Below are 13236 nucleotides of genomic sequence, written 5' to 3'. Positions count from 1 at the left end.
GTGAATGTTGAACTTTTGTTGCCCACATATCCAGATGACGCTGCATACCATTTGGCCAATAACACTGTCAAGGTGTATGTAAAATGTAGTTTATGACGATAACCTGCGTGCATGCAGCATTAGCCTACCACATATGTCCCTATAACAAATTATTACATCAAGGTATTTTTTACTAAAACTCACTCCATCATTTTTGTTTTACTGCCGTTTGAATTAAAAAAAAACAACGATTTGTTTTCAACTCCTGAGCGGGGTACATAGGCAACGTCATACCTTTTTTAGGAGGAGTCTTCCAGCCGTCAATCATCAAAGTTGTGTCACCGGTGCGAGGAGGAAGGATAAGGAACTCCCGATGACAGAATCTAAACTCTAAATTGGAATAAACCTCGTTTGTCCTCAAGTTATTAGTGAACATTTCGCTTAAAAAAGTGAAGTAATCAACGGCGGGCTTGTAGCCTATTAATCATTGGACGATACGTCTACGGAGAGTTTGTATGCTACCTTTTACAGCACCGATGTCAGATGCGCCATCTCCATGCGCGACAGGGTTGCAGTTTTCTGAAGGAGAGTTTTCGTTTTTTGGGGGGTCGACTTGGAGACAATTAACTTCATGATGAGAGAACGAACCTGGGTTTAGGATTCAAAGACAAGGTAGCTATGATTGTTTACGATTATTAATGTGATTTTATTAGCCATATTGAGAGTTTACTAATCTAGTTTCTCCAATATCCAGTCTGAATATTTCGTTTTCGTTAAACGTATTTCTGATCGCTTGACGCACGTCTTTGCTCCGTCCGTCCATTTCTCTTGGAAATTCGGAGTTCGCTTGTGCGTAGTGGTTGCAACTCAAACATATGTTATCTGTGGAAATCAGTCATATGGTCAAATATTTTCCTAGGTTAATACGCAGACGTCTCGTCGTCTTCATGGGCACATTGCAAGTTTATTTGACTAAGTACGATAAAGAGGAGGAGGAGCATAATGAAACCCGTAGTGGAAATTCCTTCCCGACAATAAGTAGTCTATGCTTCTAAAATACTGTCGAAACGGTCTGTGGAGGTAGTGGACTATCGACAGTCACTTACCAGATGGACAGTTCAGAGGGCAGCGAGTAGGATACAGAACGTTCAGATAGAAAACCAACTTACAGAACAGCTGAGAACTGCTCTATACATAAACAACAGGAGAGACCAGACAGCTCTATAGGCTACATTTCTATCGTCAGTGTTGCATCCCACACAGAATAAGCAGTAGTAGTTTCGAGAGTTCAGTATCATGAAATGACGTTACTGTAGTAGACTGAGTGTCTCTGGTGCAGTGAGTACAGAACTGTCACATATTTTGGTTGTATAAACAGGCACAGTTCTATACCATCTCCTAAAATGTGCACCCCATTGCCACAGTTTAACACCCAAATTGTCTGTTTTTCATGTGCTGTACAAGTTAAAATGGGGAATATCCCTTTTTTGAGACAACATAGTTAAATAAACCCTGCTAGCATTGTCTTTCGGTGACATTTTTACAACCAAGGTCATTTTTAAACTTTTGAGTCAACCATTACAACTGGAAATGCCTGGCCGTTTGGGGGAGTGTCTAGCAACAGTATCCAGGTTGGAATAGACTTGACACATATATACCTAGTTACAAACCCAGAGTGGAGATGTCCACTAGAGTGACTGTGCTGCATGAAGGGAGCTGTGTATACTGGTAGACAGAGACCAGTAGAAGGATCCAGACAGACAGAGGAACACTGATCATGAAGGGAGCTGTGTATACTGGTAGACAGGGACCAGTAGAAGGATCCAGACAGACAGAGGAAGACTGATCATGAAGGGAGCTGTGTATACTGGTAGACAGGGACCAGTAGAAGGATCCAGACAGAGGAAGACTGATCATGAAGGGAGCTGTGTATACTGGTAGACAGAGACCAGTAGAAGGATCCAGACAGACAGAGGAAGACTGATCATGAAGGGAGCTGTGTATACTGGTAGACAGGGACCAGTAGAAGGATCCAGACAGACAGAGGAAGACTGATCTGATACAGAGGTAGAGGGAGGAGCCTGAAGCTAACACAGATACACAAGCTGGGAACCAGGGTTCCCAAACAAGGATAACCTGGGAAGACCCAAATACACTGAAGGTGAAACCCACGTCACTGCTCTGCTAACAGCTTCCTCCACTGTCCCCCTTAGTGGGATCAAACCAGTAGTCCTCTGACTGCCCTCCCCCACAACGTATCAACATGTTATGCTCTAGAAAAGGACCCAATTTGCTAGTTCCGTTAGCAACATTTCAAGTTAGCTGTGAAGTGGTCTTACAGTATGTTGTTATCTCTGTTACAAAGGCAGACCCAGCTACATGTAGCAGTTATGTACTAGTCTGGTGTGTTTAGGGCTGAGGAGACGCACCCTGACTGACGCTGTGTTTTATGTAAATGCCTGGTATTATTCATATTCAGTTCGTACTTCGTTTGTTCAACTCGTGTTTCCAGGGTCATTTGTCAGTGACGGGCTGACCACAGCCGGGGACAGGTAGTTACAACAGCCCCCGTGTCCTCATGCAGCCAGGGACAGGTAGTTACAACAGCCCCCGTGTCCTCATGCAGCTGGAGTAGTGCCTTTCAGGGTGGGGCAGCTGGCTGCACTTCCATGGTCAACTGACTCTCAAATTCAGGAATTTAACATAATGACGCAAAGGCAATTAACACCTGACAGAGAGAATATTGTCAGGGTACACACACGCGCACACACACACACACACACGTTATGTTCTTCTATTCTCGTGGGGACCTCATATATTTCCATTCCAAATCCTATTTTCCCTAATCCTTACCATAACCTTAACCCGTAAACCTAAGTCTTAAAACTAACCCCTTACACTAATTCTAACTCTAACCTCAAAACCCTAATCGTAACCCCTTACACAAATTCTAACCCTAACCACTAAACCCTAATCCCTTACACTAACCCTAACCACTAAACCCTAATCCCTTACACTAATTCTAACCCTAACCCCTAATCCCTTACACTAACCCTAACCACTAAACCCTAATCCCTTACACTAATTCTAACCCTAACCACTAAACCCTAATCCCATACACTAACCCTAACCACTAAACCCTAATCCCTTACACTAATTCTAACTCTAACCACTAAACCCTAATCCCTTACACTAATTCTAACCCTAACCACTAAACCCTAATCCCTTGCACTAATTATAACCCTAACCACTAAACCCTAATCCCTTACACTAATTCTAACCCTAACCACTAAACCCTAATCCTAACCCTTTACACTAATTCTAACCCTAACCACTAAACCCTAATCCTTTACACTAATTCTAACCCTAACCACTAAACCCTAATCCCTTACACTAATTCTAACCCTAACCACTAAACCCTAATCCTAACCCCTTACACTAATTCTAACCCTAACCACTAAATCCTAACCTCCTAAATTTAAATTAGCCTTTGTCCTCAGGGGGACTGTGGGAATTGTCAGCACGAGGGTTAATTTTCCTTATTTTACTATCCTTGTGGGGACGTTTGGGGATTTTAATGTCCCAGAACCAGCAGAGACACACACACACACTCTCCTTTTATAGAGACGACTGACCTAGTGTCTGACATGTTCTCCAGTAGAGGTTGCTCTTATGCAGGTATCTATGTAAAACACCACTGTAGGACTTTGGTCAGACGTTTTTAATCCAAAGATACTTAAAATACAGTAATGACTGTGTCCATTTTTGTCATGTGTCTGTGGTCACATGAGGGAATTGAACCCTTGACCTTTGGCTGCTAGCGCCACTCAGAACCACATGAGTACCACCAATAGGGCTGGGCGATATGGCCCAAATATCATATTTCTATATTTGTCTTTATTTTGATTGTATGGCGGTATGTTACTATGTTTCTGAATTAGTTTTATGACGAGTGCATGGACCCTAGACCGGCAACAAATGAATTATAAGTGTTTTTGAATGGTCTTTCTCTATGCTGATGGGTTTTCCACTCAACCCAGCCAGGACAGAACTGACAGCTAAGTAGTCCAATTAGTTGAACTTTTCAGTTATTTAACACGGTATAAAAATACATTTTTTCTTATTTTATAGAGGGTATTGTACCAATCTGTAGATTCCTACCTGTATACTGGGACTCGTGATACATGGTCCTTGTATGTGGCTTGATTCATGTGTGTTTTATCCCTCCTGTTATTACTTTGGGAAGGACTCGTCAGGAAAGCATTTCTCGCTGATGTCTAAACCCTTTAGATTCACCACGTGACAAATCCAATTTTTTATTACATGTAATATATCGCCAAGATCTAACCACCAATAGGAGCACAGCACATATCTGACTGCCGTCCATACAAGATCTAACCACCAATAGGAGCACACAGCACATATCTGACTGCCGTCCATACAAGATCTAACCACCAATAGGAGCACACAGCACATATCTGACTGCCGTCCATACAAGATCTAACCACCAATAGGAGCACAGCACATATCTGACTGCCGTCCATACAAGATCTAACCACCAATAGGAGCACACAGCACATATCTGACTGCCGTCCATACAAGATCTAACCACCAATAGGAGCACACAGCACATATCTGACTGCCGTCCATACAAGATCTAACCACCAATAGGAGCACACAGCACATATCTGACTGCCGTCCATACAAGATCTAACCACCAATAGGAGCACACAGCACATATCTGACTGCCGTCCATACAAGATCTAACCACCAATAGGAGCACACAGCACATATCTGACTGCCGTCCATACAAGGCTTTGGCTATACTGCACTAGATTGAGAGGGATGCTAACTGGATCAAACTGGATTTCTGCATCAGTCAGGCTGAGTATCCTAACGAAGACCTTTTGAGGAACATCGTGTGACCCGTTTTAGTTCCATTATACCAGATTAAAGCAACAGGGAAGTGTTAAAACGCCTGGTCAATATCATCATCGTTATTAGCCCCATGTCGTTCCTCTTTTTTACACACGTGCAGACACACAGGAAGTAGGGACCGTTAGAACAGGATGTTTGGTGTCCGTTCTACTAGAGCCAACCATCCTTATTGTTCTTAGAGATGACTTTTATATGAGCTCTGTCTCGTCTATAGTCATAAAACTCAGACACCTTTGAGGAGAGAGATGATGGTAGGAAATCCTGCTTCCGTGTGTTCTGGTAGAGAGGGTGTGGGGGAGTAACCTTCAGTAACATGTCTTGTAAATGTTCATTTGAAAGGTGATTGTTGCGTTAGTCCCACCACCTTCTACTAACAGGTTTTATCCAGTGGCTGTTCAGTGTCTTGTTTGACCGGCCTTCTACTCCCTCACTCTGACTACTTCTGGGGCTGGGTTGAGGCAGCAGGATATTGGGCTTTGGGGAAGGAGGGTGTTTTGGAAAAACACAAACCCATGAGCAAGTGCAGTTCACACACCCTTTAATGGTCAGACATGTTGCTCAAACCGTGGCACAAACACTTGGAAGATCAGGCCACACACCCTTTAATAATGATGATGCACAAACACTTGGAAGATCAGGACACACCCCCTTTAATAATGATGTTGCAGAAACACTTGGAAGATCAGGACACACCCCCTTTAATAATGATGATGCACAAACACTTGGAAGATCAGGACACACCCCCTTTAATAATGATGTTGCAGAAACACTTGGAAGATCAGGCCACACCCCCTTTAATAATGATGTTGCACAAACACTTGGAAGATCAGGACACACCCCCTTTAATAATGATGATGCAGAAACACTTGGAAGATCAGGACACACCCCCTTTAATAATGATGATGCAGAAACACTTGGAAGATCAGGACACACCCCCTTTAATAATGATGATGCAGAAACACTTGGAAGATCAGGACACACCCCCTTTAATAATGATGATGCACAAACACTTGGAAGATCAGGACACACCCCCTTTAATAATGATGATGCAGAAACACTTGGAAGATCAGGACACACCCCCTTTAATAATGATGATGCACAAACACTTGGAAGATCAGGACACACCCCCTTTAATAATGATGATGCACAAACACTTGGAAGATCAGGACACACCCCCTTTAATAATGATGATGCACAAACACTTGGAAGATCAGGACACACCCCCTTTAATAATGATGATGCAGAAACATTTGGAAGATCAGGCCACACCCCCTTTTGGAGCGGAGACTGTGTCAGCTGTATCTGAAGTGTGATAGATGTATTGTGTGTGTCCCAGGCTTTGTCCCAAATGGCATCCTATTCCCTAAATAGTGCACTACTTTTGACTAGGGGCTCTAGGACCCAGTTCCCTAGAACACGTGCACTGAGTGTACAACACAGTAACGCCTTCCTAATATTGAGTTTGAGGGTTTCCTGGTCGGGTTTCCTGGTCGGGTTTCCTGGTCGGGTTTCCTGGTCGGGTTTTCTGCTCGGGTTTTCTGCTCGGGTTTTCTGCTCGGGTTTTCTGCTCGGGTTTTCTGCTCGGGTTTTCTGCTCGGGTTTTCTGCTCGGGTTTTCTGCTCGGGTTTTCTGCTCGGGTTTTCTGCTCGGGTTTTCTGCTCAGGTTTCATGGTCAGGAAACTTCAGCCGTGTGTATACTACGTCTTTACTAACATAAGTTATGAGCCCATGTAATTGTTTTATTTATTTGTTAATAATTATATTTTTTACTTAACCAACAATGCAGTGAACTGTGTTAAGGGCTTGTAAAGTAAGCAGTTCCCTGTAAGGTTTACACCTGTTGTATACGGCGTATGTGACAAATAACGATTTGACTTAAGTATTTAAAGTTAAATCATTTCTGGGATATCACCTGATCTCTTTCCCGGAGCTGATGGGCAGAATTCCAGAGGTTTTCTAGCACATTCCAGGACTGTGTGACTGCTTGTTGTGGTCTGTGTTTCTAGGAATACCATTGGGCCATGTCCGTACAATATTATGGCTTAGTGTGTGTGTCACTCTTTGGTACATTTTTAAACGACAAACCTCTTAACCTCATCTTAATCATAACTGTTCAGATGTAATGTTTTAAAAAAAACATTTTCCAAGACCATGAACATTTTTATCATAACGGGTTCTCATTACTGTAACATGTTCATAACCTGGATTTAATTTGTAAATGATTTATGTTTTAAACTATTATTCATATAAAGAAAGATTATCCGGTGAATGAACTGACCTTCATGTTTTAAAGTAATGACGGACTGTCGTTTTTCTTTGCTTATTTGAGCTGTTCTTGACATAATATGGACTTGGTCTTTTACCAAATAGGGCTATCTTCTGTATACCACCTCTACCTTGTCACAACACAACTGATTGGCCCAAACACATTAAGAAGGAAAGACATTCCACAAATTAACTTTTAACATGGCACACCTGCTAATTGAAAATCATTCCAGGTGACTACCTCATGAAGCTGGTTGAGAGAATGCCAAGAGTGTGCAAAGGGTGGCTACTTTTTGAAGAATCTCAAATAGAAAATATGTTTTGATTTGTTTAACACCTTTTTGGTTATATGATTCCATATATTATTTAATAGCTTTGATGTCTTCACTATTTTACCGTGTAGAAAATAGTAAAAAATGATGAAAAACCCAGGAATGAGTAGGTGTCCAAACGTTTGACTGGTCGTGTAAATATTTTTACGTTCCATGTCGGATTTATCCCAAAGGGTTAAATGGATTTTCTAGATCAGTAAAGGTACTTTAAGATGATTTCGTCCTGAAATGCCATTATCACAGATATTTACTTGTATTGGTTTTGTGCTGTAAATGCAACAGAGCTGGAGACCGTGACCAGGTAAACAACACCTCAGCATGGATTTCTGTAAACCAATATGTCCTTTGTGTGACCCAAACAGCTCCAGGTGCTGACTAACAGATACAACTGTAGGCTATTAAAATAGAGCCCGACAGAGTCAACTGTATAAGCTGCCACTCATTTGTTGGCTAAATCAGCAGTGTTTCAGCATCATCTTGTATTCATCTTTGAATGTCAGTGTAATGTCCCCGTTAACACAGTTTATATCAACGTCTTGTCAGATGTTTTCCGACCTCCACAGTAGTGTTTTTATTTCAACTTTTTAACTAGGCAAGTCGGTTAAGAACAAATACTTATTGACAACGACGGCCTACGAAAAAGGCAAAAGGCCTGCTAAAAATATAGGACAAAATACACATCACGACGAGACAACACAACATGAAGAGAAACGCGTGACAACGCAACATGAAGAGAAACGCGTGACAACGCAACATGAAGAGAAACGCGTGACAACGCAACATGAAGAGAAACGCGTGACAACGCAACATGAAGAGAAACGCGTGACAACACAACATGAAGAGAAACGCATGACAACACAACATGAAGAGAAACGCATGACAACACGGCATCATGGTAGCAACACAACATGTTATCGGCACAAAACAGGGTACAGACATTATTGGACCCAGACAACGGCACAAAGGGCAAGAAAGTAAAGACGATACATAATGCAAAGCAGCCACAACGGTCAGAGTCTCCATGATTGAGTCTTTAGTGTAATGTCAGGAAGAGTCCACTTCGCAGGTCAACAATTACAACATTGTGCTAAATGCCTCAACATCCAATGAGGGATAAGATGAGCGCCACAAATCCGAAAATTACTTGGTGCTTATCTTTTCTAATCATTTAGGATTGTTGACATACAGCTGGATCTACAAAATAGATGGTCTAGGATGAGGACATTTGTTGACAGACCATAAAAAAACATAAAATGCTTGATTTAAGTATATATATATATATATATATATATCTCTACACTGCTCAAAAAAATAAAGGGAACACTTAAACAACACAATGTAACTCCAAGTCAATCACACTTCTGTGAAATCAAACTGTCCACTTAGGAAGCAACACTGATTGACAATAAATTTCACATGCTGTTGTGCAAATGGAATAGACAACAGGTGAAAATTATAGGCAATTAGCAAGACACCCCCAATAAAGGAGTGTTTCTGCAGGTGGGGACCACAGACCACTTCTCAGTTCCTATGCTTCCTGGCTGATGTTTTGGTCACTTTTGAATGCTGGCGGTGCTTTCACTCTAGTGGTAGCATGCGACGGAGTCTACAACCCACACAAGTGGCTCAGGTAGTGCAGCTCATCCAGGATGGCACATCAATGCGAGCTGTGGCAAGAAGGTTTGCTGTGTCTGTCAGCGTAGTGTCCAGAGCATGGAGGCACTACCAGGAGACAGGCCAGTACATCAGGAGATGTGTAGGAGGCCGTAGGAGGGCAACAACCCAGCAGCAGGACCGCTATCTCCGCCTTTGTGCAAGGAGGAGCAGGAGGAGCACTGCCAAAGCCCTGCAAAATGACCTCCAGCAGGCCACAAATGTGCATGTGTCTGCTCAAACGGTCAGAAACAGACTCCATGAGGGTGGTATATGAGGTTCCGACGTCCACAGGTGGGGGTTGTGCTTACAGCCCAACACCGTGCAGGACGTTTGGCATTTGCCAGAGAACACCAAGATTGGCAAATTCGCCACTGGTGCCCTGTGCTCTTCACAGATGAAAGCAGGTTCACACTGAGCACATGTGACAGACGTGACACAGTCTGGAGACGCCGTGGAGAACATTCTGCTGCCTGCAACATCTTCCAGCATGACCGGTTTGGCGGTGGGTCAGTCATGGTGTGGGGTGGCATTTCTTTGGGGGGCCGCACAGCCCTCCATGTGCTCGCCAGAGGTAGCCTGACTGCCATTAGGTACCGAGATGAGATCCTCAGACCCCTTGTGAGACCATATTCTGGTGCGGTTGGCCCTGGGTTCCTCCTAATGCAAGACCATGCTAGACCTCATGTGGCTGGAGTGTGTCAGCAGTTCCTGCAAGAGGAAGGCATTGATGCTATGGACTGGCCCGCCCGTTCCCCAGACCTGAATCCAATTGAGCACATCTGGGACATCATGTCTCGCTCCATCCACCAACGCCACGTTGCACCACAGACTGTCCAGGAGTTGGCGGATGCTTTAGTCCAGGTCTGGGAGGAGATCCCTCAGGAGACCATCCGCCACCTCATCAGGAGCATGCCCAGGCGTTGTAGGGAGGTCATACAGGCACGTGGAGGCCACACACACTACTGAGCCTCATTTTGACATTACATCAAAGTTGGATCAGCCTGTAGTGTGGTTTTCCACTTTAATTTTGAGTGTGACTCCAAATCCAGACCTCCATGGGTTGATAAATTTGATTTCCATTGATCATTTTTGTGTGATTTTGTTGTCAGCACATTCAACTATGTAAAGAAATACGTATTTAATAAGAATATTTCATTCATTCAGATCTAGGATGTGTTATTTTAGTGTTCCCTTTATTTATTTGAGCTGTGTATATATTATTATAGCCTCTAAATCAGGGAGGTCAACTTTTTATAGGCCCACGGATCAATTTCCAAAAACGGGCCCCGGACCTTTTGGAACTCAGTTAGAATAGTAGAATAGACCAAGTGCCATTTTGAAGTGTTTGTCCATCAGCAATTGTTCTCTTATGTCTGTCAGTCACTCAGTTAGTCATGTCAGCTAACCCGTTTCTGTTGTTGATTTGTAAGTTAGTCTCGTAGTGCTGAGTGATTAACCAACCTCTCTTTTTTTGGCGGGAGGGGTTATTAAACCACTAATTGACCGACATCGGTTCAGTTACTTGAATTCCACTTTAGTTTTTTGTGTGAGCCCAGCGCTAGATTTCATTCACCAGAGAAATCAAGACAAGAACGATGTGGGACGCCGGGCTGAAGGGAGTTGTTTTCATTAAGAAAATATTCACCCCAGTTCAGGGTAGAAACTTTAACTCATTACAATGACCATAATCCATTGCGGCAGTTTTTCCCAGCTCGGAGATGACGAGGCGACCCGAGAAGTTTCACTTTCAACAAAATCTGACCTAAATTACCCCAATGCGTTTATATTGGTTTATATTGAACATAGATTTGTCACCTGTCTTCCTGCCTTTGGGAGAACGACTCCCATTGTTAGAGCAGAGACATGAGCATCTCCTCATGGTAAACACTTCTCTGGATGGATAGGCCTACACATTATTTATGCCTGCTACATTATGTTATTTACACAGACTCCGAGAGAGCAATGAACACAACGACGAGAGAGAGGGATGAACACAACGATGAGAGAGAGGGATGAACACAACAATGAGAGAGAGGGATGAACACAACGACGAGAGAGAGGGATGAACACAACGACGAGAGAGAGGGATGAACACAACGACGAGAGAGAGGGACTGAGACGACAGTTTTTGAAAGTATACCTCATCTACTTTGAAGACGTAGTGAAAGGATTTTGTCAGAATTATTTCATGTACATTTTACTATTTCATAGTAATTTCCTATTTTTCTATTTGGACCTGACAGACAATTTAATGTTAATTTAATAATTTTGACTTTGGAATTTCCATTAAAAAGCTAAAATCATTAATGTCATTATTTTATAATACATTTATGGAAAAAAAATGTATTTCCTGGATACGTCCACCATATTGCTGAGACCGACACATGATTCACTTCCTGGATACGTCCACCATATTGCTGAGACCGTCACATGATTCCCTTCCTGGATACGTCCACCATATTGCTGAGACCGTCACATGATTCCCTTCCTGGATACGTCCACCATATTGCTGAGACCGTCACATGATTCACTTCCTGGATACGCCCACCATATTGCTGAGACCGTCACATGATTCACTTCCTGGATACGTCCACCATATTGCTGAGACGTCACATGATTCACTTCCTGGATACGTCCACCATATTGCTGAGACCGTCACATGATTCACTTCCTGGATACGTCCACCATATTGCTGAGACCGTCGCATGATTCACTTCCAGGATGCGTCCACCATATTGCTGAGACCGTCACATGATTCACTTCCAGGATACGTCCACCATATTGCTGAGACCGTCACATGATTCCCTTCCTGGATACGTCCACCATATTGCTGAGACCGTCACATGATTCACTTCCTGGATACGTCCACCATATTGCTGAGACCGTCACATGATTCCCTTCCTGGATACGTCCACCATATTGCTGAGACCGTCACATGATTCCCTTCCTGGATACGTCCACCATATTGCTGAGACCGTCACATGATTCACTTCCTGGATACGTCCACCATATTGCTGAGACCGACACATGATTCCCTTCCTGGATACGTCCACCATATTGCTGAGACCGACACATGATTCCCTTCCTGGATACGTCCACCATATTGCTGAGACCGACACATGATTCCCTTCCTGGATACGTCCACCATATTGCTGAGACCGACACATGATTCCCTTCCTGGATACGTCCACCATATTGCTGAGACCGACACATGATTCCCTTCCTGGATACGTCCACCATATTGCTGAGACCGTCACATGATTCACTTCCTGGATACGTCCACCATATTGCTGAGACCGTCACATGATTCACTTCCTGGATACGTCCACCATATTGCTGAGACCGTCACATGATTCACTTCCTGGATACGTCCAACATATTGCTGAGACCGTCACATGATTTCCAATAAGTCCAGATGGAGAAGAGATGATGCACAATGGGAGAATCTCAATTGCATACTCCTCACATCCTCTCGTAATCTCCCTCCTCGCTTCCTTCTCAAACCCCATTGGAGGAGAAGGTCAGAGGGGAGAGACATCTGTCTTTCTCATCCAAAGGGTTTTTGAGGAGGAGAGAGGACGCGAGGAGTATCTAATTGAGATCCTCCCATTGTCTGGCTGGACAACTCTCCTAACGAGCTTCATTCAGCATGACATCCTTCTGTTTAGACTCCACTTGCATTGCACACTATGAAAAATGATATTTTGCATTTCAAACTACTCCATTTTATTTTTTATTCTTCATCAGCCAACAGCCAGAGCAGTATTATGGTCAGAGGTAATGAGGGTGTGTGTTTGAGTTAGACTTCCTTCCTGCTGTTATCTTGTATAATTGTTTAATGAGGACTTCAGCTGCGACTCCAGTCTTCAGAGACTGATTTAGGGCTTATTCAAGTTGAAGAGAGTTCTAGCAGAGGCACCGTGATGAGATTCAAATGTACATAATATTGACATAACTTTATAATTTACATTCACAACGGACTGTCCTGTGCCTGCCGAGAGAGAGTTTGGGGGCTTGGCAACGGACTGTCCTGTGCCTGCCGAGAGAGAGTTTGGGGGCTTGGCAA

The 13236-nt window shown here is 43.3% G+C and overlaps 1 protein-coding gene across 6 annotated transcripts in view; it reads left to right on the top strand.

Moving 5' to 3' along the window:
- Window positions 1–285: 285 nt before the first annotated feature.
- The window catches only part of LOC110508309 (N-acetyllactosaminide beta-1,3-N-acetylglucosaminyltransferase 2), a 51666-nt gene continuing 38715 nt past the window's right edge, over window positions 286–13236 (top strand). For all 6 annotated transcript variants that reach the window (XM_036988035.1, XM_036988037.1, XM_036988030.1 and 3 more), the window contains exon 1: window positions 286–651. The gene's annotated coding sequence lies outside the window, so the exon portion shown is untranslated. The remainder of the gene's footprint in view (window positions 652–13236) is intronic.

This window comes from Oncorhynchus mykiss, chromosome 1 (genome assembly GCF_013265735.2).
Source record: "Oncorhynchus mykiss isolate Arlee chromosome 1, USDA_OmykA_1.1, whole genome shotgun sequence".
Classification (NCBI taxonomy): Eukaryota; Metazoa; Chordata; class Actinopteri; order Salmoniformes; family Salmonidae; genus Oncorhynchus; species Oncorhynchus mykiss.
Note: the sequence above shows the minus strand (reverse complement) of the source record. Positions and strands in the feature narration are given on the sequence as shown.